Below are 26041 nucleotides of genomic sequence, written 5' to 3'. Positions count from 1 at the left end.
ATGGAATACGAAAGATCTTCTCGATCGTTGATCTCGTGGAGATCAACGACCAAGGCTTTCCTGCTTTATCAAGATGCGAGGAGAATAAAAATTGCAAGGAAGTGCCTGAAGGGCATGTCTCTCAGTGACCTGGCTAGGGTATCAACATTGCTAACAGTTAATTTAACTATTATGGTCAGGGTTCTGAGGAGGTGGCACGGTTGGTAAAGAAGATATAGTCAAATGCATGAAGACTCCATGGGGTGGCAAAATAGAATGAAATCATTGGTCCACATGGCTCATCTCGGTGGCAGAATCCAGTTGATTATTTGACCTAGTTGATTATTTGACCTTGCTAATTCACAAGCTAGAAATAGGGGAAATCAAGGTTTTTTGCACAATCTAATCCCTATGATGATTTCCAACCACCCTTGAATGAATACTGAACACAAGAAAACACTCCACCACCTCTAATCCTATCTATCTACCTGCTCAAAACTATTTAATGGCATTGTTTTTGTCTTCTCAGGGCCCTGTTTCAACCAAGATTAGATATCGTTGCATCTGGATCTATACCCAGATCATATTTTCTCCATGATTGTTCTTTTTAGGATTTCAATGCAATGGTTGTAGAGTAATTATAGTTAGAAGACATCTTAGTTATGCCCGAACTATAAAAGCAATTTTTGTAGATTTTGTTCTGGTCGAACCTTCTCTGATTTCTCTGATATTGCTCTGCAAATCTTTAGTGTAAAATTCTCTTTGCCTCTAAATTGAATGACATCCTGCTTATCTCCTTCATGTTAGATTATGGTGACTCATCAAAAAAAAATTTGGGCTGTGGCCGATGTTGTAGCCAACATATTATGGATGACATATGACCGACATGTTGTAACCCTAAAACAAATAAAATACTTGTATAAAAGGGTTTAGAGTTAGGTATTTTTATTATGTTGTGACAAAAAATTGCTTCTTGCAATAGTATTGAGCTATAAGGGATTACAGACTGTAATCAGGTTGTAATCATTGGATTGTAATAAGATCAGACTTGCTATTTGGTAGACGTAGCTCAGGGATTGGGTGAACCACATTAAATCTTGGTGCCTTGTGTTCATTTCTGTGTGATCTATTATTTTTCTATTATTGGTTATATTTGCATGTAGTTTTTATTTCTGTCAATGGTTTATCCTAACAAGTGGTATCAGAGCCTAGTTTTCTTTCAGTTATCCTCTCCAAGAAAGTTTCACAATTGAGTGGGAGTCTCATAGTTGAGTGAGAGCAATGGCAGATGAGGGTAAGCTGAGGGTTGATAGGTTTAATGGGTAGAACTTCCAATTATGGAAGATGCAAATGGAAGACTATATGTATTAGAATGATTTATGGAAGTCGTTGGAAGGCAAAGCCAAGAATCCAGGAACTATGTCAGATGTTGAATGGGATCTTTTGGATACAAAGGCACTTGAAAGCATTTAGTTATGCTTGGCACCATCAGTTGCATTTAATATTACAAAAGCAAAGATGATAGAAGAGTTGATGAAAACCCTAGCGACACTGTATGAAAATCCCTCCACTTCAAACAAGGTATTTCTCATGAAGCATTTATTTAATATGAAATAGGAAGAATGTGGATCTATTGCAGATTATTTAAATGACTTTAATACAATTACTAGTTAGTTATCTTTTGTGGGTATCAATTTTGATGAAGAAATTAGGGCTCTCTTGATTTTGTGTTCTTTGCCTAAAAGTTGGAATGGCTTGGTAATGGTTGTGAGTAATTCTATTCCTAGATCTAGTACCCTAAAATATGATCATGTGATCGGTTTTATTTTGAGTGAGGAAACTCATAGGAAATTCTCAGGTGGATCTACATCAAGAAGTGCTTTGAATGCACAAAGCAAGGGTAGAATGACTAAGAGAGGAAGTAACTCTAGAAATCAAGGGAAATCAAGAGGAAAGTCAAAAGGGAAGAAGTCTCAATCAAGAGGACCGAATGACTACTGGTACTATGGGAAACCAGGGTACAAAAAGAAAGATTGCTGGAATTGAAAGAAAAATGAAGGAGATAAATCAAATGGAGACAAGGAGGCAAATGTGATAAGTAAAAAATCTAAAGAGGATGCTTTGCTTCTATCTTTAGATAGTGTTGATGATTCATGGGTTTTAGATTTTGATACTTCATTTCATGCTACACCTCATAGAGGTTATTTCATTGATTATGTCCAAGGGGATTTTGGGCTTGTTTATTTGGGGGATAATGAACCCTGTTAGATTTTTGGAAAGGGAAAAATTAAGATTAAGTTGCAGAATGGGAATCATTGGCTACTACATGAGGTAAGACATGTTCCAAGGCTGAGTAGGAATTTAATTTTAGTGGGGCAACTCGGTGATGAGGGTTGTGTAGTTACTTTTAATGATAAAAATTGGAAGGTTTCAAAAGGTTCCCTTGTAGAAAAAGGTGTGAAAGTAGGCACCTTATATCTTTGTAGAAGTCATATTGTTCCTTCTACTTTGATTGTTTCAAAGAAAAATTAATTTTCAGGAACAATTGTTGTAGTTGAGCAGGGAGAACAAATAGTTGACGTAGATTGTAATACAAAACTGTGGCACAATAGACTTGGGCACATGAGTGAGAAAGGTATGAAAGTACTTCATTCAAAGAAAGTTTTACCAAGTCTAAAATGTGTTAATATGGATTTCTGTGAAAGTTGTGTGTATGGAAAACAAAAGAGAGTGAGTTTTGTAAAGATTGGGAAGGAAAATAAAAAGGAGAAATTAGAACTTGTGCATACAGATGTATGGGGACCAGCTCAAGTATCTTCACTTGGTGGCTCTCATTATTATGTTACATTTATTAATGATGCAACAAGAAAAGTATGGGTTTATTTCCTTAGATAGAAATTTGATGTATTTCAAACTTTTAAGAAATGGAAATGCCTGGTTGAAAATGAGACTAGTAAGAAATTAAAATGTCTTAGATCTGATAATCGTGGTGAGTATTGCAGTCATGAATTTGAAGATTATTTCTCCAATAATGGTATTCATAGAAAAAAAACTGTTCCAAGGACTCCGCAGGAAAATGGAGTGGCTGAATGCATTAACAGGACTATAATGGAGCGCACAAGGAGCATGAGGTTGCATGCTGGGTTGCCCTTACACATGTGAGAAGAGGTTATCAATACTATAGTATATTTGATTAATAGAGGTCTATCTACTCCTTTGGGCTGTGGTATTCCAAAGGAAGCATGGACTGGTAAGAAGGTGAGTTATTCTTTTCTCAAGACCTTCAGTTGTGAAGCTTTTGCTCATATAGACTCTAAAAATGGAACTGAGCTAGAAGCTAAATCAAAGAAATGTGTCTTTGTTGGATATGGCATTAATGAATTCGGTTATGGCTTTGGGATTTTGAAAATCATAAAATTGTAAGAAGCTGAGATGTCATATTCAATGAGAAAGTGTTGTACAAAGATCTATTGCAACAACATGAGAAGAAAGAAGATGATTATGTAGTGCTAGATGATACTCCAAAAGCTGATGTTCCAGCCATTCCTCATGATGTGCAACAACTGCAACAACAAATACCACACACACCAATAAATGTTATACGGTCAACGAGGCAATTAGACCTCCACAAATATTTTCTCCCTCTTCGTATTCTATTTTACTTACTGAAGCTGGTGAACCTAAAAGTTATGATGAAGTTGTGTAGGTGGATACTAAGATTTAGTGGGAGTCTACAATGAAAGATGAAATGGACTCTTTGCTAAAGAATAGGACATGGGATCTATGCAAGTTGCCTGCAGGTAAAAAGGCTTTACAGAATAAGTGGGTTTATAGGTTGAAAGAAGAGGAAGGAGGTCAGAAAATATTTAAGGCCAGGTTAGTTGTAAAAGGATTTCCATAGAAAAAGGGAATTGATTTTGATGAGATATTTTCTCCTGTTGTTAAAATGACTTCTATTCGTACTATTTTAAATCTTGTGGCTACTGAAGATTTGCATTTAGAGCAGTTGGATGTTAAAACAGCAAAAACATTTTGGGTCGTGACCAACATTGTAGCCAACATATTATGGCTGACATATGGCCGACATGTTGTAACCCTAAAATGGATAAAATACTTGTATAAAAGGGTTTAGGGTTAGGTATTTTTATTATGTTGTGATGTGAAACTACTTCTTGCGGTGATATTGAGCTATAAGGGATTATGGACTATAATCAGATTGTAATAAGATCAGACTTGCTGTTTGGTGGACGTAGCCCAGGGATTGGGTGAACGACATTAAATCTTGGTGCCTTGTGTTCATTTCTGTGTGATCTATTATTTTCCTATTCTTGGTTATATTTTCATGTAGTTTTTATTTCTGTCCATGGTTTATCCTAACACTTCAGCCATTGGTGTGAAAGTGCAAAAATCCTTTGCCTCTCATTGATGTTTTGTAGAAATCTATGATCTGCATGACTGTATCTCTTTGACCTATGAATGATATATAAGTGAATATCCCTTTCCTTGTGTCATTCATTCTGGTTTTTTGATCTGGATGTGGCTGTTAGATTAAAACAAGTTTGAATGTGTATATCTTTTGGTGTCATAACACTTCAATAGTGCATGTATGGGTAGAGATTGGTTTGAACACCCTATTTTTCTTCCATGTTCTTTTTCTCCCTTTTCCTCTCCAAGAATAGTTAGGTGACCCTGATAGTAAGAGGAAGCCGACCTTTTTCAAAGATTCAACCTCACAGTTCAAGTCCCACAACTTGGAGGTTGTTTCCATGTTTCACAAGGTTGTCCTTAGGTAAGACTTTGGACAAGGGTGCAAACCTCTGTGACAACAGTTTTTGGCACACCCACTGGGACATATATCAGAAGATTTCAAGTCTACTGGTGTCAAGAAGAAAGATTTTGAGATTAGTACTAAGGAGATAGTTATAGCTTCAGTATTCAAGCCTTCAAAGGGTTCATTCTTCAAGGAACTTGGTGTCTCTAAGCTTCAAATACATCTGGTTCTAGACCAAAGTTGCAAGAATTCATGCCCAAAGATGAAACAAGGGCATCTTCTAGAGGTAATTTTCAATACCAAGAGCTATCATTTTCAAATCCTAGAAGAAGGAAGACTAGAGTATCTTTATCACCAGTTAGGAGTGCAATAGTAACAAATACCCCTGCAAGATCTATCTCTACTCCTCCTACTATTAGATCTTAGCCTAGGTTACCATCAGCATATATCAATAGATCACTGGTCTATATGGCATAGCCTAGAGCCCATACTTTTGCCACCTTTAATGGTGGAAGTCCTCTCTTGTTGACCCAAAGATATGGCATACCAATAGCTGCACTCAAAAGTATACCAGATTTTACTGGTGAAACCTCCATTTCTCCCTTAGAACACATTCAAGAGGTTAAAAATGTTTGTAATATCCATGGCATCACAGAGGATGATGTTGCAGTTAGGCTTCTAGCCTTATCCCTAAAAGGAAAAGTGCTACAATGGTATAGAGGCTTGGTTCATGGTTCTATAATAGATTGGGATGGTCTAGGAGTAGGACTATGCAAACACTTTGAGGACAAAAGTGATCATCTATCACTTTTGGAACAGTTGACTACCATAAAAAGATCCCCCCATGAATGTATGACTTATTTCAACTATAGATTTCAAAAAACATGGGATAGAATACCTATTTCAGTAAAACCTACCCCTGGTAATGCCTTCTTGCATTACCTTAGAGCTTTCAACAGTGACATTGCTACTACAATCCAAACCATGGGAGGACAAACCTTGCCTAATGCCTATGACATAGCAATAAAGTCAAAAAAATCCTAGTACAAGGGGGTAAGCTAGCTCCAAGGCCTCCCATGCCTTTCTTTCCTAATGTTCCAAATCACCAACTAGAAGTAGCTCCTCTTCCCATAATTCCCACATCACAATCCCATGCTCTAGTCCCTCAACCTTCCACATCTTCAAATGGAATAGATGAGATTAAGGAGATGATGCAATCTATGATTCTGAACATAGATAAGAGATTGCAGGGCCAAGAAAAGAAACTAGAAGATAGTTTCTCTGTGATGCAGAAAATGAGCAACAAGGTGGTGACTTTAGACAGGCAGTAAGCTCAAGGTATTAAAGCTCATCAGCTGCAATATCAAACTCTGAATAGTGGTAGGCCTCCAAATCATAATTATGGGAATAATTCTTTTGATCAAAATAGGCAAAATAGTCATGCTTCAACCTCAAATGTAAGTCAAAGTAGGGCCATAGTCCCTCAGAATAACATGGCCCATGATCAAGATTTGTGTCCCTCTTATAACTACTCCTATGCTCATTGCATGTGTCCAAGGGCTGAATCTTATTTGGTTTTGATCATCCAAGAGCCTGCAGTAGGACAATCATACAAGGAGGACTAGTTTAAAGATGCCTCATATGTGCAAGGGCAACGTGATTGTTCCTTTATGAATCATCAGGTGGAGGAACATTTTAATGTAAACTAGTATTTCATTTCTCACAACACTAGGAGCAAAAGAAGAGCTATTGAAGATGCTACCCTTCCTCCTCCTAATCAAGCCTCAACTTCAAATGCAACACCTCATGAACAATCAATAGTATATGATCAATCAAATGGTTTTCAACAACAAAGGCAAAGTAATTCAGAAAGGATGTAAGTGACCCTCTGGTTGTTCCATCTCAACCTCCTACAAGGACAGCTCCCAAGGATTCTACCAAAATGCCCTTTACTCCATTTAGCATGGTAGAAAAAATGAAGAAGACAAATGTGAATATTTCCATGTGGTATTTTGTTGCTACTATACCCATGCAAAAGAGGTTGTTGAAGAAGAGTTGAAGAGTATTAAACCAAAGGATCAGACACCTAGCATGGAAAGTGCCACAAGTCTAGTGCAACCATTAGATAGGGCAAAAAAAAGTAAAAAGGTTAGACCTCCTCCATTCTATGTTTCTCTAATTATAGGGGATAAACTAGTTCATAATTGCATGATTGATTTGAGGGCTAGTAGTTCAGTGATGCCTAGGTGTGTTGTTGATGCTTTGGAAATGAAATATGAGCCCATTGTTAAGGATGTATTACAGTTAGATGGTAGTACTATCAAGACTATAGGGATCCTTAGGAATGTAGAGATGGCCCTACATGCATGCCCTAGTTGTATTGTCACTCAAGATATATCAATAGCTGAGGTCAAGTCACATTTTGCCATCTATCTGTTAAGAGATTTCACTGCCCAAATAGGTGGTTACATATCTTCTAATTGGTCATATATGTTTTTTAGAACAATATATGGAGCCAAATCTTCAATCAGAGCAAAGCCTCTAGCCCTCCATCATACCAAACCCTACACCCCTAATCTCATCAACATGAATTGCACTATCCTAGAAGTGGATGAGAATGACATAGTGAATAAGCCTACTACTTCCCTAGCAGAGATACCTAATTTTCTCTTAGATGAATGGGCTGATGCATATTAGTTTGATCCTATGTCAGAAACCCTTGAGACAGGCCTTAGTACATATTTTATATTAGAGAAAGATGTTCTAGTCCCCAATCTTGTGGAAAATAAAGAAGATATGAGTGGGATATGGAGTATTTACTTTGATGGCTCAATAAATAAGAACGGATTAGGGGCTGGTGTGATGTTGACTTCTCCTACACAAGTAAGGTATTACTTCTCATTCAAGCTACAATTTAGTTGCACTAATAATGTAGCCGAGTACAAATCCTTTATTCAAGGTCTCCTACTTGCTCAAAGAAGAGGAATCCAAATCTTAAGTGTATATGGAGATAGTGAGTTGGTGGTTAATCAAATGAGAAATTAGAATACCACCACGAATGGTTTGCTCAAGTCTTATAAACATAGGGTATGGGATTTTCTTGAAGGTTTCAATGCATTTAATATTCAAAGCATCCCTAGGAGAGAAAATAGATATGTTGATAGACTTGTAGCAATAGGTGCATCTTATGATGTGCCAGGGAATCTTGAGGAGAAGAAAGAGAAAAAAATTAGAGTGGTAGTAAGGCCTACCATCCCTAACAATAATATCCATTGGCAAGTGTTCGAATCTAATGAACAAATTGTAAGCTTCTTGCAGAATGAGGTAGAGTTTTCAAAGAGAAATTAGTTAAGAGTGCAGGATTAGTATGGGGACCGAATCATTAATCTTAGCTCCAAAAAATTATCTAAAGGTCTTATCACCTTAGAGAGTGTTTTCAATCCTGATGACCAAGCAAGAGGTAGAGTCATGAACCTAGCTACTGATGAAGATGATCACACTCCAGTCATGATTGCTGAAGAAAAATCCTTAAACATGGGAAAGGTATGTTCTAAGATTGAGCAAGAAAGTTTTATTCATCTATGTCAAGAGTTTAATGACATATTTGCCTAGACATATGATGATTTAAAGGGTTTTGACCTAAGGTTGTTTCAGCATACCATAGATTTGATTGACGATGTCAAACCAATAAGACAAAAATAGAGGCCAGTGAATCCTAAAATTGAACCCTTAATGAGAAAGGAGCTATCCAAATTGATTGAGGCCAACGTAATTTTCCCTATCAAGCACTCATCATGGGTAGCAAACCTTGTCCCCCTTAGGAATAAGAATGGAAAAATTAGATTTTGTCTGGACTTTAGGGCCTTAACCAAGCTTCCCTTAGAGATCCCTTCCATAAAGCAATTTTTTTCCAAGGTCAGTGGTTCACAGAGGTTTTAATTTCTTGATGGGTTCTTTGGTTATAATCAAGTGCTAGTCAAGGAGTCTAATAGATACAAGACTGCATTCACCACCAAGTGGGGTACCTACACTTATTGTAAAATGCCATTAGGACTAACTAATGCAGGTGCTACATTTCAGAAGGCAATGGAAATGGCTTTCAAGAATATGATTGAAAGGTTTGTGTTAGTTTACCTTGATGATATCACAGTATATTCAAAGAATGTGGAGAATCATTTTGATCATCTTAGATAGGTATTCTTAAGGTGTAGAGAGTTTGGGGTATCCCTTAACCCAGGCAAGTGTGTCTTCACTACCAATAAAGGAAAATTATTAGGACATATTGTATCTAAAGATGGCTTAACCATTGATCCAGAGAGAAAAAAAGCAATACTTTCTCTCCCCCTTCCTAAACATAAGAAAGGGTTGCAAAGTTTCCTTGGTAGGATAAATTTTGTAAGAAGATTTATCCCTAATCTAGCTACCATGGTGAAACCCCTTATAGCTATGCTCAAGAAAATATGGTCTTTGCATGGACCAAGGAAGGGAGAGAAAGTTTTGAAGAGATCAAGGCAGCCATAGCCTTAGTCCCTACTCTCATTAATCCAAACCTTGAGAAGGATTTCATTCTCTATACCTTAGGTGGTGAGTCAGGTATTTTTGCTGTCTTGACTCAAACAAATGATAAAAATGAGGAGTAGCCCATAGCCTTCTTTAGCAAAGGGCTTAAGGAGTATGAAGACAAGTACAACTTTGTAGAGAAGCAGGCCCTTGCAGCCATCAGAGCTTTGAAGAAATTTAGACAAATCCTATCTCATAATAAAATCCATATGTTAGTACCCCATGCCAATGTGAAAGATTTCCTTTTGAGCAAAGATATTAGTGAGAAGAGAGCTAGATGGATTACTAAAGTGATGGAATATGATGTTGACATCCAGATCACCAAGCTGGTAAGAGGGAAAGGATTGTGTAAACAGATGATATCACCTTAGGAATTGGATGAAGAAGTTGTTATGATACTAACAAAGAAACAAGAAGCAAGCAATGATGAGCCAAGGAATTGGTTGGATGATATGAAGAGTTTCTTATTAGGCAATGGATACCCTCAAGGATTAGATAGAACTAAAAGGAGATAGTATAGATTATAGTCAATTCCTTATGTTATAGTTGATGGTATCCTTTTTAGGAAAGTTTTAAATGGAGCCCTATTAAGATGCATTGACATAGACCAAGCTAAAAGAAAGATTAGAGAGCTTCATGATGGTCCTGATGGTGGTCACTTCTCAGCCAGAACAACTGCAATGAAGATCATGAGAGTTGGTTACTACTGGCCATCCCTATTTCATGATTGTCATAGGTATGTGAGGAAATGAGAAAAATGTTCTTTCTTTTATAGTAAGTAAAAGCTTGCAGCTCTTCCTCTTCATCCCATCTAGGTGGACCAGCCTTTTGCTCAATGGAGATTGGATTTCATAGGCCCTATCAACCCTCCTTCTAGTTCTAGTCACAAATGGATCTTAGCTGCTATAGATTACTTAACCAGATGGACAGAGGTAGTTGCATTGAAGGATGCCAGAGATTCTTCAGTTGTTGATTTCCTTGATGGAATTGTGACCAGTTTTGGTGCTCCTTCAACCATTATTTCAAATAATGCAAAGCCTTTTGTAGGAGCTCAGATTTGTGCATGGGCGGTTGACCATAATATCTACCTAAGCACATCTTCAAACTACTACCCTTAGGGTAATAGCCTAGCTGATTCATCATCCAACAAGAATTTAATTAGGATCATAAAGAGGACAATAGAAGAAAACTAGAGGTGTTGGCATCAAAAGTTGAGGACTGCACTGTGGGCTGACAGAATAACACCTAAGAGGTCAATAGGGAATTCACCATTCATGTTAGTATATGGTAGAGAAGAAAGGCTTGCAATTTCATTGGAGTTCCCATCCCTAGAACTAGCTCATCAACTAGAGCTAATTGACAATGATGCCATGACAGTGAGAATGGAAGAATTGATGGTGCTAGAAGAAAGAAGAAATCAGGCCATGCGGACCCTAGAAGCACATCAACAGCAAGTGAAAAGAAGCTTTGATAGAAAGGCTAAGGTCAAAACCTTCAGGGAAGGTGACTTAGTTTTGAAATGGGATGTAGACAAGGAAAAACCAGGGAGGCACTCAAACTTTGATGCACTATGGAGTGGTCCCTATCTGATTGTTAGTTGCAACCAGGCCAATGCTTTTCAATTGAGCAAGCTTGATGGGGAAGTTTTTCCCATCCCAATCAACGAGATCCACCTCAAGCCATGTATCTAAGAGGGCTTGATTTTACATGTACATAGGTAGCGTAGTTTCCTTTCTGTAGTTTCTTGATTTCCAAGAAGTGCACGAGCATAGGTTCCCTCTATGAGATAGCCAGTTTCTAAGTTTTGAAGGTTGCAGAAAGTTTTGTCTTTGGTTTCAGTTGCAGAGGGTACGTTTTCCATATTTTCAATTTTTTGTTCCTACAGAGGTAGGGTTAGGGTTCTACAATGCACAAATCCAAATTTTTATGACTCTGTAGCCCAATGGATGTGCAAGGTCACTGGTTTTATGCATAGTAGGCTCGCATCCCCTCTGAGTCACCAGAAATGTTGCTTATTTTTGCCTCCCGCCAAAATTTTAAATCCAAATGTTTAACCCCCACCCAACGGCTACTTCCATGTTTAATATTATTTAGTTGCAATTGATAAAGAAGATATAGTCAAATGCATGAAGACTCCATGGGGTGGCAAAATACAATGAAATCATTGGTCCACTTGGCTCATCTCGGTGCTAGAATCTAGTTGACTATTTGACCTTGCTGATTCACAAGCCAAAAATAGGGGAAATCAAAGTTTTTTGCACAATCTGATCCTTGTGATGATTTCCAACCACCCTTGAATGAATGTTGAATGCGAGAAAACACTCCACCACCTCTGATCCTATCTATCTACCTGGTCAAAACTATTTAATGGTGCTATTTTTGTCATCTCAGGGCCCTGTTCCAACCAAGATCAGATATCATTGCATCTGGATATGTACCCAGATCAGATTTTCTCCATGATTGTTCTCTATAGGACTTCAATGCAGTGGTTGTAGAGTAATTATAGCTAGAGGACATCTCAGTTATGCCTAAACTATAAAGGCAAACCTTCTCTAATTTCTCTGATATTGCTCTACAAATCTTCAATGTAAAATTATCTTTGCCTCTAAACTGAATGACATCCTGCTTATCTCCTTCAGCCATTGGTGTGAAAGTGCAAGAATCCTTTGTCTCTCATTGATGTTTTGTAGAAATCTATGATCTGCATGACTATATCTCTTTGACCTATGAATGATATATAAGCGAATATCTTTTTCCTTGTGTCATTCGTTCTAGTTTTCTAATCTACATGTGGTTGTTAGATTAAAACATGTCTAAATGTGTATATCTTTTGGTGTCATAATGCTTCAACAGTGCATGTATGGGTAGAGATTGGTTTGAACACTCTATTTTGGGGCATCACCTCTTTAGATTAGAATAGGTAGATTTTCTTCTATGTTCTTTTTCTCCCTTTTCCTCTCCAAGAATAGTTAGGTGTGCCCTGATAGTAAGAGGAAGCCAGCCTTCTCTGAAGATTCAACCTCACAGTTCAAGTCCCACAGCTTGGAGGATGTTCCATATTTTACAAGGTTGTCCTTAGGTAAGACTTTGGATAAGGGTGCAAACCTCTGTGACAATAGTTCCTTTCCTTTACACAGTGATTTTGTAGTGCCTCTCCCATTTGACTTCTGTAAGTCATCTTGATGGATGCAACCTTGTTGATCTTTTGATGTGATGGATCATGATTGTGACCATGAGTGGTCTACATCATTGAGGTGTTTGGATTTATGTTTCTATATCAGTTGCTTTGATTATGCTTTTGTCTTATCTTTGAGATTGTGATTGATGGTTCACTGAGGTTGTGCCAGTGGTTACTAGCATTGATGTGGTATCATGAGGTTGTTCCATGATTACCCTGAGATGTGTGCAGAGATTACACTGTGTACTATTACCATGCTAAACTAGACTAGGTTCCTGTAGCAGTGGTTAGTCATGTTTATGACTATGGTTTTTTATGTGTTTTAAATGCCTTTTAATGTAGAGTAATCAATCTTTATTAAATGCTTAAGTAATTAGAATGGATTGTTCAAGTGGGATTATTTGGTTATGTGCTGCAAACTTTTACCTTGTTTTATTTTGATATGAGAGATATCTGTTCTTATGTGATGTTTTACATTTGAGACAACCCGAGGTCTAGATGTTATATTTTGATTTCAGTATCATAGATATTAGACTTCTATGTTGTTCAGTTAATCATATTGCATGATGATGCCATTTTGAGATGACAGTGTTTTTTATGATGATATCTGGTTATCTGGTATTTGGACATACCTCTGACTATGTTAGGTGATGGATTTAATGCTATGGTTATTTACTTCATTCCTGCATTGTTATGCTTTATGCAAATGTGAGTGATGTAAATAGATTATTTTAATATAATTAAATAAATGGTTAAATTATGTGATTTAATGCATTGATTGCTTTGGCTATGTTATTATATGCAATTGCACTTGATCGTGTTGTCTAGTGTGCAGGATTTATATCCCTGGTAGTGGCACATGGAGTTAGTGATTCAACCATTCATATTTTACCAATGTCATCCTTATATGGTTGATGTATCCTTAATTAAATATTTAATTTAAACCTTTCGGTGATTATTAAATTCGAACTTATTTGCATTATGTGATTAGACCAGTAAGCGTGTCTATAAATTTAGAGGTTTGCATTGTCGCGAAAGTTGTTAAGGAGATTTCTATATTTTTGGATTTTTGGGCTTTTTAATTGTTTTATTTTAATTTATGGCAGCTTTGCCATAGATGAATTCCTATTTATAAGAATAGCCTATTTTCATTTGGGTTGATTCGGGGTTTAACTAGGTTGGCTGGTTATTTACCCTAATCGATTATTCACTTGAAAAGTGAATAAATATCCAACAAGGAATTTAATTCCTCACTTCTCACTTTCAAATTGAAAATTTGGAGAGTAAAACTCAAAATCCTCTTCATGAGGATTGATTGTTTTGTTCATTGTGGGAGCTACGGGCGTGGGATCGTCGCGAGGTTGGGCTCGTTGGATCCAGCTCGGGGAAACCTTGGATTGTCGTGATTTTCAGCTACTTCTGTGGGATATTTATTTTATGGTTCAGATTCTTGTTTTTTCCTATTGGCTGTGAGGTAGGGATTTCCTGTTTTATTTTTTTTTCTACGTTTCTACTTTTGTTTTTGGTAGCTGTTTGTTTGGAGGCTGAAAAATAGTATTCCCCTCCATTTCTATGTGTTAGTTCTACCTAGTTGGGCAAGTATGAACATTTCCTTATTTTTTAGGATGAGGGTTTGGGGTTTTGCGTCGTTATGCTAGCTGTTTTTGCATACGGTGTCCGAACTCATTTATTTTTGGATTTTTGGGGTGTTTGTGCCCAAAGACCAAATGGGTTTTAATTTTGCAATTTTTCCAAATACCTCATTTTGCGTGCCACCTTGTTTTCTTGAGTTTTCTTGGCACAATTTGGGTCGTGGACCTTGATGATCTGTTTGGATATCAGTCAAACCACTATTGCACTTTTATGTTTCATAGGGATGTGTGTTGCATTCGTACTCCTAACATTGTGTTCGATTGAATGATTTTATACCTGTTGTCATTTCTTTTGGACTTTTGCTTTTGTTTCATGAACACTAGGATTTTTGTAGAATCCATACTCTCGGATTGAGGCTAGTGGAGTGAGTTCATGACTTTTGGTCTTGTTACATCATTGGGATTTGTGTAGAATCCATACTCCTAGATTGAGGCTAGTGGAGTGATTTTATGATGTATGGTTTCATTGGCTTTGGGATTCATGTAGAATCCATCCTTCCCATGTTGCTTTTAGTTGGGTGTTTTCTTTGCATTTTGTTCTCATTCCTATCCTTGTGTTGTGATCTTCATGATGGTGGTACGCCACACACAAGTATGTGCACGTACATTTATCAGGTGACTTGCGAGGCCTGATCTTTCATGGTACTTTCGAGAGTTATGATCATTGGGGTTCAGATGGGAGTATGCATGCCCACGGGCACTTGTTGTAGGATGAGCATGGGTAGGGTAGGGTAGCATATGGAGGGGGCTTCTATCTTGCAGTTTAGTGTTCATGGCACTAGAGGTTGGTAGAGGGAGCTTTATATAAGTGATAACTAAATAAAATGTGTGAATGGTAAGAAAACTTAAGATAATAAAATGGTACTTTTGTGTATTGGCCTTTCATTGAGGGAGTTGAGCTACATAGTGTATTGACCTTCCATTGAGGGAGTTGATCTATACATATTCAAGCTTGGGCCTTTTGATTCCAAGCGACTCTCCATGATGTCAGCCCCTACTTAGTAGCCTATTGAGTGTCTGACCAGGACCTGTACTCCTTGCATTATCTTAGGTTCTTGGTTACAATCATCATATTGTCCGGCGTGAGTGTTAGCCTTGGATGTTGTGCTTTATGTGTGTTTGTTGTTGGATCTTTATCTCCATCAGCACAGCAGGTGTGGACCTACAGGTTTCATGTGGTTGGGAGGCATAGCTACCTTCACCACTGCTAGGGACCGGTGTATAGAGACAGTCTTGTCCTAGTGTGACTGTTGCTGGATGTTTTCACTTGGTACTTCGAGTTTCAGAGTATGCTTTCTTATGATTTATGCTTTCATTGGAATGCTTGGATATCATGTTTAGATGATGTTAGTTTACTTGACGCATTCCCATATTATGATTTTTAGCATATGATTAGATGATGTGAATTTCTGTAGTAGCATATCTATTGCTTATTGATGTTTAGCATGTGATAGGTGATGTTATCTACTATAGGATTATCTTATGCTTTGCTACTATCATGTTATATTTCCTTATGCTTATATTGTTGCATGTTTTAGTAGTGACGTCCCTATTATGGTTGTACTGACGATTTGGTCGGTGGCTTGGGATGTTACGTGCCAGGGATGGCTAGGACCCACGATGGTCTTATGATGCTATTCACAATTGGGAGGAACCATGTACTTAGTTTGGTTGTTCAGTTATTGCGATATTATTTATGTACATTGTGATCTTATTTCTATACATTGCAATGTTACTTATGTTTACTGTAATGTTTTTTTTCATATGTTCATTGCTGTTATGGTTTAGATGGATAGATGTTCCTCTTTCCTTGTTGTTTATGCTCTTGTGTGTTCGCTCCTCGATCTATGTGGATCCGGTACTCCCCGGTGTGGAGGTTCTAACTCTATTTGGCTTACGTTCTTCCTTTGTAGTCTTCTTGTCATTTCCTGGGTGACCATGTGTTAGCATGGTGCGATGCAATAAAGTGTCACACACCCATTTGAACTCTGTTGTGTGCACCCTATTTGTGTCGCATGCCTCTTGGAGTTTTTTCGTGCGATACTTTATAGTGTCGCACTCCCTTTGAATAAATTTCATACAATACACTTCTAGTATCACACACCCTTTAGAGAAGTATCACCCAACCCCTAATTGTGTTGCCCTCCTTCTGGAGAAAGGTCGCACGATTTCTATGAAACCTGCGCAGGTGGGTAGCAGGCACTTTTCGGTCTGATATGAAATTTTTAGGGATGGTTTGGGGCACCCTCTTAGGTGTTGTTCAATTCCTTGGTGTTGCTTTTTGATTTTCATTGTGTGTTTTTCTGTAGTTTGTCTCTTGGGGTTTAAAATATATCATTTAATTATAAGTTGACGTATATTTAATTTCTTATATTTAAGTATAAGTTGACGTATATTTAATTTCTTATATTTAAGTATAAGTTGACATATATTTAATTTCTTATATTTAAGTATAAGTTGATGTGTATTTAATTTCTTATACTTAAGATATATTTTAATATATGCAACGAATCTTTTGAGATAGAATTCAGACCTCTCAGAGATAAGTTAAAGATTCTACAAAATTTTAGGGCTTCAAAAATCTAGACTTAGCCAATTTTTAGGTCTTCAGGATTTCAAGCTTAGCCAAATTTTAGGATTCTGCATTTTACCCCAGCTTGGTGTTTTGTTGATGAGTGGTCATTTCTTGAGCCCATATCTTGCTGTGGTGGTTGTTGGCTTTTGTTCGCGTGTGTCAGTTGGTGGAGGCATTTGGAGATATGTTGGTTGCTGAGATTATGGTGAAGTCTTCCATTACGATCTTTGTGATCCATGTATGATGTTTTCATGTGCATTCATACTTGTAAAAAATAAATTATGGCTTGTATTTCATCCTTGTTCCAAGGATCTCCAAGCGAGGCATTACAAATTTGGTCATTTAAAACTCTACAAAGTTCTAATAAGGTTGAAGCCAACATCATTTAAACTTTTACTACATTAAAGCCTTACATTATAATTTGTTAAAAATTTTCCAGTCATCTATCCTTTCACTTATCTACCATGGATTTCCAAATGTATATAGTGCTTCAGCTACAGTTTTCTCAGCTTCTTTTCATGTTTTTAGATTCCCCAAGGCTTGGATGATACCCATTTATGGTTGGATCCTCAAAACTTTTAAAAAATTAAATTAGCAATCTTTTTAATCAATGCCACACTTTGCTCTTTATCATGGATATAATTCCATATATTTAATCACCCTCAAAAGATGGCATTTCCTCACTTACACTTGATCCCCATTTGATTTCTTTATAAATCAATATCACTTTAAAACTCAAGGCATCTTTAGGATCCTTGGACATTCCATCAATCTGAAGAAGTCAGTTGAACCACAAAATGGGTTCGGCTAAAAAAAAAAATCATTTTCAAACAACTGAACTATCAAATTGATCCATTAATCACCTGATACTAATTTAATAGAAAGTCAATCACTGTTGCATCATTTAAAACTAATCTTCAACCTTTCTAGAAAACTACCAATTTTGTGCCAAGAGGTCCTCTGAATGGCCTTAAAAACTGACAAAAACACTTGACTAGGCTCTGAAATGTTATATACCAAGTCTCGGTTCCACATTCTTGCACCTTGTCAGATTTCATCTCTTGATGACTTCAGGGTCAACAGATATTGACCATCAAAGTTGTCTTCTCAGAACTACCTACTAGAAAACATGTCAAAAAATGATAAAACACATTTGGATTTGGCTTTAAAAATAGGGAAAATTGACACTTAGGGAAATGAAAACTGGGGAACTGGTTCATTTTCATGAGGAGAGTATAAATATGTGATTTGGGCTCATGATGAATAACTAGGCACATTTGGAAAGCAGTCAAAATGGACAACTTGGATTTGCAAGACTAGAAACATTGGCAAAAAAGTGATTTTTGCAAATGGAATGGACTTGGGAAAGTGTGTAAACAGATTCGTCAAGACTTGTGAATTGGCACACTTAAAAAAATTTTGAGTAGAACACAATGGTAGAATCCATTTGATCTCACCCATCATAGATTCAGAGTTATGATATCCCAAATAGGTGTACCGATCAATCTACACCTATTGACAATAGTAAAACATCATAAATTGCGTATGGAATCACATTCAAAAATTGATCAAACAAATTTGTCATAAGCTCAAATTAGAAAAAATAACAAGTCTTTGACCTCAAGAATGTGATGCAAAAGGAATTATCTCATTTTGGTCGACTAGTTCAAAATTATAACAAGTCAAATAGGGCCTCCCAAAATTCTAAACAATTTGCATGAACATGACAACAATAAATGACTGACTTTGAGGGATTCAAAACCTAGTCAAAACATGTCAAAATGGCTTGAAATCTGAAACATAAGTTCTCTGATATGGATATTAAACACTCTCAAAGTGGTAATTCATGAAACATTATTGGGTACCAGGTATTCAATTGCAAACAAGGCATCCTGTCATTGTTTGAAACTTAGGCAAAAATGAAGATTTGGACATTGCTCAAAATGGAACTTCACATAATGACTCAGAATGGATTTTTATCTTCATGGGATGAGTGGATACACTGAATGAAAGGTGTTATAAACATTAAACACCTCTTAGGCCTCAAAAAGATAGATGGATACACATTCATTAAATGCAATTTAAAGGGCTCTAAAGCTTGGAATTGTACTCAAATCGAGAAGGCAATTTTGAGTCCCAACATAGATAATAGTGGATCCATTTGTAGGTTTTAGCACATCTATTATTGGCAATATCACAGCCTACACCAACTCTAATGAAGAAGATGAGGAAGTGGAAAAGAAGAAATGGGCAGAAGAGAAGAGGAAAGAAGAAGTAAAAAGGCAAGAAGAAGAAAAGAAGAAAAAATCAAAAATGTTAGAAGATGAAAAGAAAAAGAAACAAGAGGAGAAGAAAGAAAAAGAAACAAGAAGAATAAAAAAGAAAGAAAAAGGAAGAGGAAGAGGAAAGAAAGAAAGAATATGAGGGACTAGAAGAAGAGAGGAAGAAGGTTGAGGAAGAAAAGAAGATTGTAGAATAGAAAGTAGTTACACGCATTCTAGCAGTAACTCCATGCAGTAGAAGCAATAGCATTAGTAGCAATACCATCTAATGATGATAATGATCAAAAGGGACTGATGAGTTCTTTGAGAAAATCACTCCACAAGAACAAGTCAGTCAAGTCTTTACAAAAGACATTATCAGAAGTCTTGGACAAGATGCAGAAGACAATTACTACAATTGTAGTTGATCAAGACTTGAACTCTAAGGCTAAAGAATTTGTGAAATTCTTTGATGATAAATTCACAACCTTGTCTAAAGTAGCTTCAGCACAAGCACAATCAAAGCATGATGCAATACTTTTTGACACAATGTGGAAGAATTTAAGAAATTATATGAAGGCATTTGATGTATGCTCAATGAGTTAAGGAAATATGTTAATGAGGGAAAGAAGTTGTATGGATAGTGTGTGTTGTCATATAAGTACTTAACAAATTTTGAGAATCAAATAAGGGATCAGATGAGTGAACTTCATACACTCACTACAAAGTTATAGCTCCCTAAGACCAACACTGAAGACTGTGGAATGAAAGTAGAGAAGATCCATAATATAATTAGAGGTTTGGAGTTTGATAAGAAAATGATAGTAAAGAGGTTCTCTACTCTTAGATAAATCCTATCACCTAAGATTAGCATTTTGCAGATGCAACTAGAGGAATGTCTTGTAGTAAAGACTTCTTATGATAAGTTTCCCTATACTAATTTGAGCATAGTCGAAGTGGCATCCTATGCACTATGCACACTAGTCAATATCTTTGATACAGTTAAGGAGAACTGGAAGAAGAAAGTGGAAATACTAAAACTTGTATATGTAGATTGTTTTTCCAAGATATCAAGTTGATCAACAGCAGGCTACATAATTTTTGTATACAATTTTTGACACCTTTATCATTGATGTCAAAGAGGGAGTAATATATGTAAGGAAAATTGTATGTACTAAGGAGGAGAAATATTATATGTGAAGATAATTGTATATGTATATGTAAGGGGGGCTATACTTATGTATCAATGTAAGGAGCAATAAGGAATGTAATGATCCATCAAAATATAAATAAAATTGTTATGTTTTGAAGGCAAATTTGTGTAGTTACTTTTACTTGTTTTTTTTTTGTATGACATCATTTTGGGACTTAGCCAATGTTTCCATCAATTCCAAAGTGGGAGATTGTTAGCAATATGGTCAGTTAGATGTCTTGTCATTTGTCATTAATGGAAACATGTATTCAGCATTTCATTTATGCATTTACAGATAGAAAATTGTCTATGTGTTAGACTATTTGCAATAGTACAAAGATAGATGTATGTGTATGGATGACATACTTCAAGTTGGCTCATGCACAATTGAGGATAGCTTTATGAAAATTTCATGATGATGTAGGTAAGTGTACATATGTGTATAGATAGTACAGTGCAAGTCATAGACTAAATGCCAATTTAGGTATTTGATAGAATAGAACATAGTATATCAGAGATATGGATTCTATGACTTAAGGAATAATTTTGATAAACAAAAAAATTACTAAGTCATGATGAGTTGACTTTGTGAATATTGATCCATAAGTAATTTTATACTATGTCAAGTATGTGAAGACATGAAGGTTGACTGAGAAGAGAATTATTAATGTGTGAGGTATAAGTAAAGATCTTATCTTGCACAAAGAATGTGAAGTTGATGTGATATTGTAGGACATGAAAACTATTGTACAGATAGATTGAAAGATATATGAGCCCTATGTGATGCAATATCTGATGTATGATCAGAGAAAGTGTGAATTATAGCAATGAGAAGGTATTATATGTATACCTATATTTGTGAAGAACTTAATTGCATAATTGCATGTTAGGGAAGTGGACTCTTCTTGCATACATTCTATTTGTTCTATGAACTCCTAATAGGGTTGAAGAAAATCCTAATAGGGTTGAGGCTTCTAAAAAAACCTAGTGATCCTCTCACAAGGAGTCAAGATACTATATGTACTTCATAGACTGCTAACAAGGTCAATATCCTTAACATTATTCTTTTGTTTAGTAGATCATTTAGTGGGTATCATCCCCACCAAGGTTTTCCCTTGGCCAGGGTTTTCCTAGTTAAAAAATATTGGTGTTATGAGTTCTCTTTGTGCATGGTTATATTTATTATTCAAATTGTTGATTTACTTTCATATGCAAGTTATAAAGTGATTAACAATATTTGATTGTAGGCAATATTTGATAATGAATAGATTTAAGTTGTTTGGAGTGTTGAACAGTTTAATTTGTACATCAGGACTTGAGGATAACTAATTCAACTTCTGCCCCCCCCCCCCCCCCTTTAGTTATTCTAAATCATTTTAACAATTAGTGCCAAAGATTTTGGTTGTTGTATGGAAATTTTTTAAGGGACTTAAAGCTAAATACAAGACGTGTAGGAAGGAGATACCCAAGTTGAAAAAGGAGAACTTCCTTGCATTGCAAAGTCTGATGAATCTTCACACTATTGGAATTGGATATTTGATAGTATATTACTTGGACAATGAATACATAATAGTATTTTCACCAATGATAGTTTAGTAGATAAAGGAGAAAAAAGAGCACAATCATGAGATGTTGGAGATTGTATCTTCCCTAATCTATTGATAATTTGGTGATATAAAGGACTAAAACACTACAAAGAAGATGTGGTAAAAGTTGGCAAAGATCCATGGAGGAGATAAGAATACACTAAGAGCCAAATCATAAATCTTGAGAGGAATTTTTGATAACATTAAGATAGTAGAATGTGAGAACATTTCTCAATATGTTGGAAGAATCAAAGAAGTAGGTAATACTATCAAAGGAGGTGAAGGAAAGATTACTAATATGATTATGGTTAGCAAGGCACTAAGAACCTTACTTCCTATTTTTGTTATTAGAATTTGTGCAATACTATTGGATACAATTGATTAATTGTGTGTTGTCTTTGATGTTACACAAATATCATATTAGTTGATAGTCAGTACATGTCGAGTTCACTTGGTCAATGAAGATAGTTTTCTTAGTCTGTCAAGTGTTCTTGAGTCTACTATGTATAGAAGGCATTATCTACTAAGCTCACTCAGGTGTCAAAGGAAGTTATGCAGAAAAGAGCGTTAATTGAGCTCACTCAATTAACAAAGGGAAAGTTGAACAAAGTTAGTATTAACCAAGTTCACTCGATTACGAAAGGAATTTTTTAAGTTCACAGTGTTAACTAAGCTTCTATTGGTTAACATAGGAAGTTGCTTTAGAATTAGTTTCTATTGAGTTGGGTCAGCTACCAAAGGATTTTCTTATTTTGGCATGTAAAGCTTAATTATTTTACCTATTGATTCTAGCCAACTATGGTAATGAATATTGGTTATTCTAATTTATATTTGAGCCAACTTGATTATCTAGAAGGTATAAGTAAAAGGTCAAGTTGTGATTTCAAAGTGTGTGATATGCAAGTTGAAGGAATTAGAAGATATAAGAAGAGAGGAAGCAAAATTGAAGGATAAGCAGGTATCCTTGTGAAACAAAAAAGTATTATTTGATCAGGAAGCATCAAGTATAAAGCCAAAATAGAGATCTATAATCAGCAATTCAGTTGCATCATAGTCAGGTCATTTCATTGTTACTCTCTAACCATTGTAGCAGTGATCAAAAATCTCTTAACAAAGTTGGCTTAAAAGCCATTTGTAAATCCTCTAACAAGGTGACAATTCCTTTGAATTGTTTCAAAACTTCTTGCAAGGACACTCCTAATAGGGTGATTAAATCCTTTAATAGGGTCAAGCCTAACAGTGTGTTTTGTAACCTTTAATAGGGTTGGATCTTAACAGGGCTCACTTTAGAAGAGTAAAAAATAGTAACTAGTTGCATTTGGTGATTTTTTTCAAAATTGGGTTTCCATGTTAAATCTTGGTGTCATATGTTTTCATTTTATTTCTTTCATGCTTACAAATAAATTACTCATAACATCTTAAGATCTGCTAAAGTTAAACACAATATGCATTTACCGAGTTACAACAATTTATGTATGCTTACTGAGTATCAGTAGTAATCAATTTTATCAGTATGAATTTTACTTGACATCTAAGGGATTTAGGATATATTTTAGTAGTAACTAATTCACCCCTCCCCTCTCATTTACTCCTCTTATATTTCCAACAATTGGTATTAGAGCTTGTGGTGCTTGTAGAAGGTTTCAAGGACCTAACCTAAAGATCAGGATGTCTTACAAAAGAGAGATTTCAAAGTTGAATAGAGACAACTTTGTAGCATGGCAAGGACTGAGGCTTCATCTAGATACCATCAGTGATTCAAGTTACAAATATCTTGATGAAGAATGCTGAGAAAAAGAACGATAACATCATGATGATTGATATTGCATCTATACTTAGTTATGTTGAATTTGATGAGGTCAAAGGTTGTAAAATTATTTTTAATATGTGGAACAAACTGATAGAAATTTATGGAGGAGATGAGAATGTAAGAATAGCCAAAGAAAAAAGCCTTAAAGGACAATTTGATCAGATGAGAATGTGAGAAGATGAAAACATTGCAAAATATGTGGAAAGAATTAAGGCCAGTGTTAGTGCAAGTGTTAGTGCAATTAGAGCATCTGGAGAAGAAATTAAAGAAGAAACTGTTGTAAGAAAAATACTCAGAACTTTGCTTCCCATCTATGCAATCAAAGTATCTACTATTCAGGAAAAGAGATGTGATCCAAATAACAAGATAGGCTTGGATGCCCTAGTAGGAAGATTGGTAGCTTTTGAAGTAGACAACTTTGACAAATATGTTCCTACTTCCAAAAATATTAAGTTTGTATTTGAAGCTAAACTCTCACTTAAAGAAAAAAGAAAAAAATAAAAGATAATAAACCAGAAAGTGAGGAAGAAATAGAAGAAAGTTCTGATAGTGATCTTGAAATTGTTGAAGCTCTACGTGCAAAGAAATATTCTAGGAGCAGAGGAAAGTACAAAGGTAAAATTCCTTTAATCTATTTTTCTTGTAAAGAAATTGGTCATATTGTTGCTAGATGTCCAAACAAAGAAAGCAACGAAGAGAAGAAAAGCCACAAGTACAAAGGCAAGAAGGAATTCAAAGGTCACAAATCCTACAAAGGCAAAGGTAAGAAAACTTGTTTTATGGCTAAAGATTATGACACTAGTACATTTGACCTCATTTTTAGACCAAAATTTTCGACCATCTATTGAAATGGGGTCAAATTCGTCGAATATGCAAGGAAATACATCTTTTTTTTTTTAAATTCATGCCCGCGTTGGTCAAAATTTCAACCAACATGGGTTTCATAATGTTAAAATAAAAAAAAATTCTATTTCATGTGAAGATAAATGCACACTTGTTGAGTGGGAAAAGTAAAAGGTCTTTGCAGTGTGAAGGCAGTAGACATTGGCGTCAACTGGGGCACCATATCAGCACATAGACTCCCTCCTTCTATTATCTACAGCCCAAGGACAATGTGATTCTAGTTCATGTGTGCCCCACAAGTGTCCTTTATGGTGTTGATTGGGGTTTCATTTATCTCTCTATTGAGGACAAACATACAGATGAGGAGTCGCAACGGAAGCTCGAAGATGACTTTGACAATTTCACATCTACTAAGGCCACTAATCTAGCACAGCCCCTTATGGATGCCCATATTCCTTTTAAGATCCACATCATCAAGGATTATGATATGAAGGAGTATCTTTGTTTTGAGGTCAAGAGGCTTGGCCTCAATGTAGTTATAATGGGGAGTCGAGGATTTGGGGCTTCCAGGAGGAACTCAAAGGGTAGGCTTGGTAGCATCAGCGACTACTGTGTTCACCACTACATCTGTCCTATTGTAGTTATTAGGTATCTTGATGAGGATAAGGAGTGTAATCTTTCTAATGTGCAACCCACCAAGCTGTTGAAGGATTCTGAGTTGGAGATGAGGCTGTGCCTGAGGAGGATGAGGCAAATGAATTTCATTCATAGGTAGGTTTCTAGCTTTTTAGCTTTGAAATTTTGTGCTTTTGATTGACTGTGCTATTTTTTATTGCGATTTGTGTGGAGTTGACTTTGTGTGTAAGGTTTTGTATTGGATAAGTTAAAGAGTGGGCTTTTTATTTTTTTGTTTTTCCAATAATTATTTATAAATTATGGTGCTTTTGGTCCAAGTTAGGGTTTTAGTGTTGTTATTTTAGGGCACTTGGAGACATTTTGGTTTAAGTTAGGGGTTTTGGGAGGTTGGTTTTGTGGTAGGGTTTATGGTGATTATTTTTTGCATAGGGTTGTATGCTTTAGAGGTTTGGATGAATTCCATGCTATCATGTACGATGTAAATAGGATTGGTTAGATTTAGAATTAGTTTGGATCAGGTAAAGTACAATGGGTATAATTTTTCTTGGTCTGAATCATGAAAAACATGGTGTACGTTTCATGCAATGGATACAATTTTTTTTAAAACTTGCAAAGTTAATTTTTGGGGTAGGGTATAGTGAGATTATCTAATTTTTGTTTGGGTGTTTTGTCATGATTTTATGTAATGAGTGGTGTAACTATAATTGTTTATTTTAGTGTCATCATATGAGATCACTAGTACATTTCCTTAATTTATTTGGAAATATTACCAAAATCATAGCCCCTTATTAATTGTAGTAATACATATGCAATTTTGTTGAGTGATCTCTAAAGCTAGATTATGGTTGGCGTATGCCCTATGACAGTTGATTTTCTTGATGGGGTTAAACTTGTTTGTAATAGCCCCAATCAAATTCATGATCAATAGTGCCATATCAATTTTAGTTGTCCTTGCAGTCTGCTTATTGACATAGGAATAAATACCTATCTCGACAAGG

The 26041-nt window shown here is 36.0% G+C and overlaps 1 pseudogene; it reads left to right on the top strand.

Annotated features, from left to right (window-relative positions):
• Positions 1-25178, top strand: LOC149570447 (universal stress protein PHOS32 pseudogene; annotated as a pseudogene).
• Positions 25179-26041: the final 863 nt, after the last annotated feature.

Source organism: Cupressus sempervirens, chromosome 3, assembly GCF_028749045.1.
Source record: "Cupressus sempervirens isolate cs-2001-9-10 chromosome 3, ASM2874904v1, whole genome shotgun sequence".
Lineage (NCBI taxonomy): Eukaryota > Viridiplantae > Streptophyta > Pinopsida > Cupressales > Cupressaceae > Cupressus > Cupressus sempervirens.
Note: the sequence above shows the minus strand (reverse complement) of the source record. Positions and strands in the feature narration are given on the sequence as shown.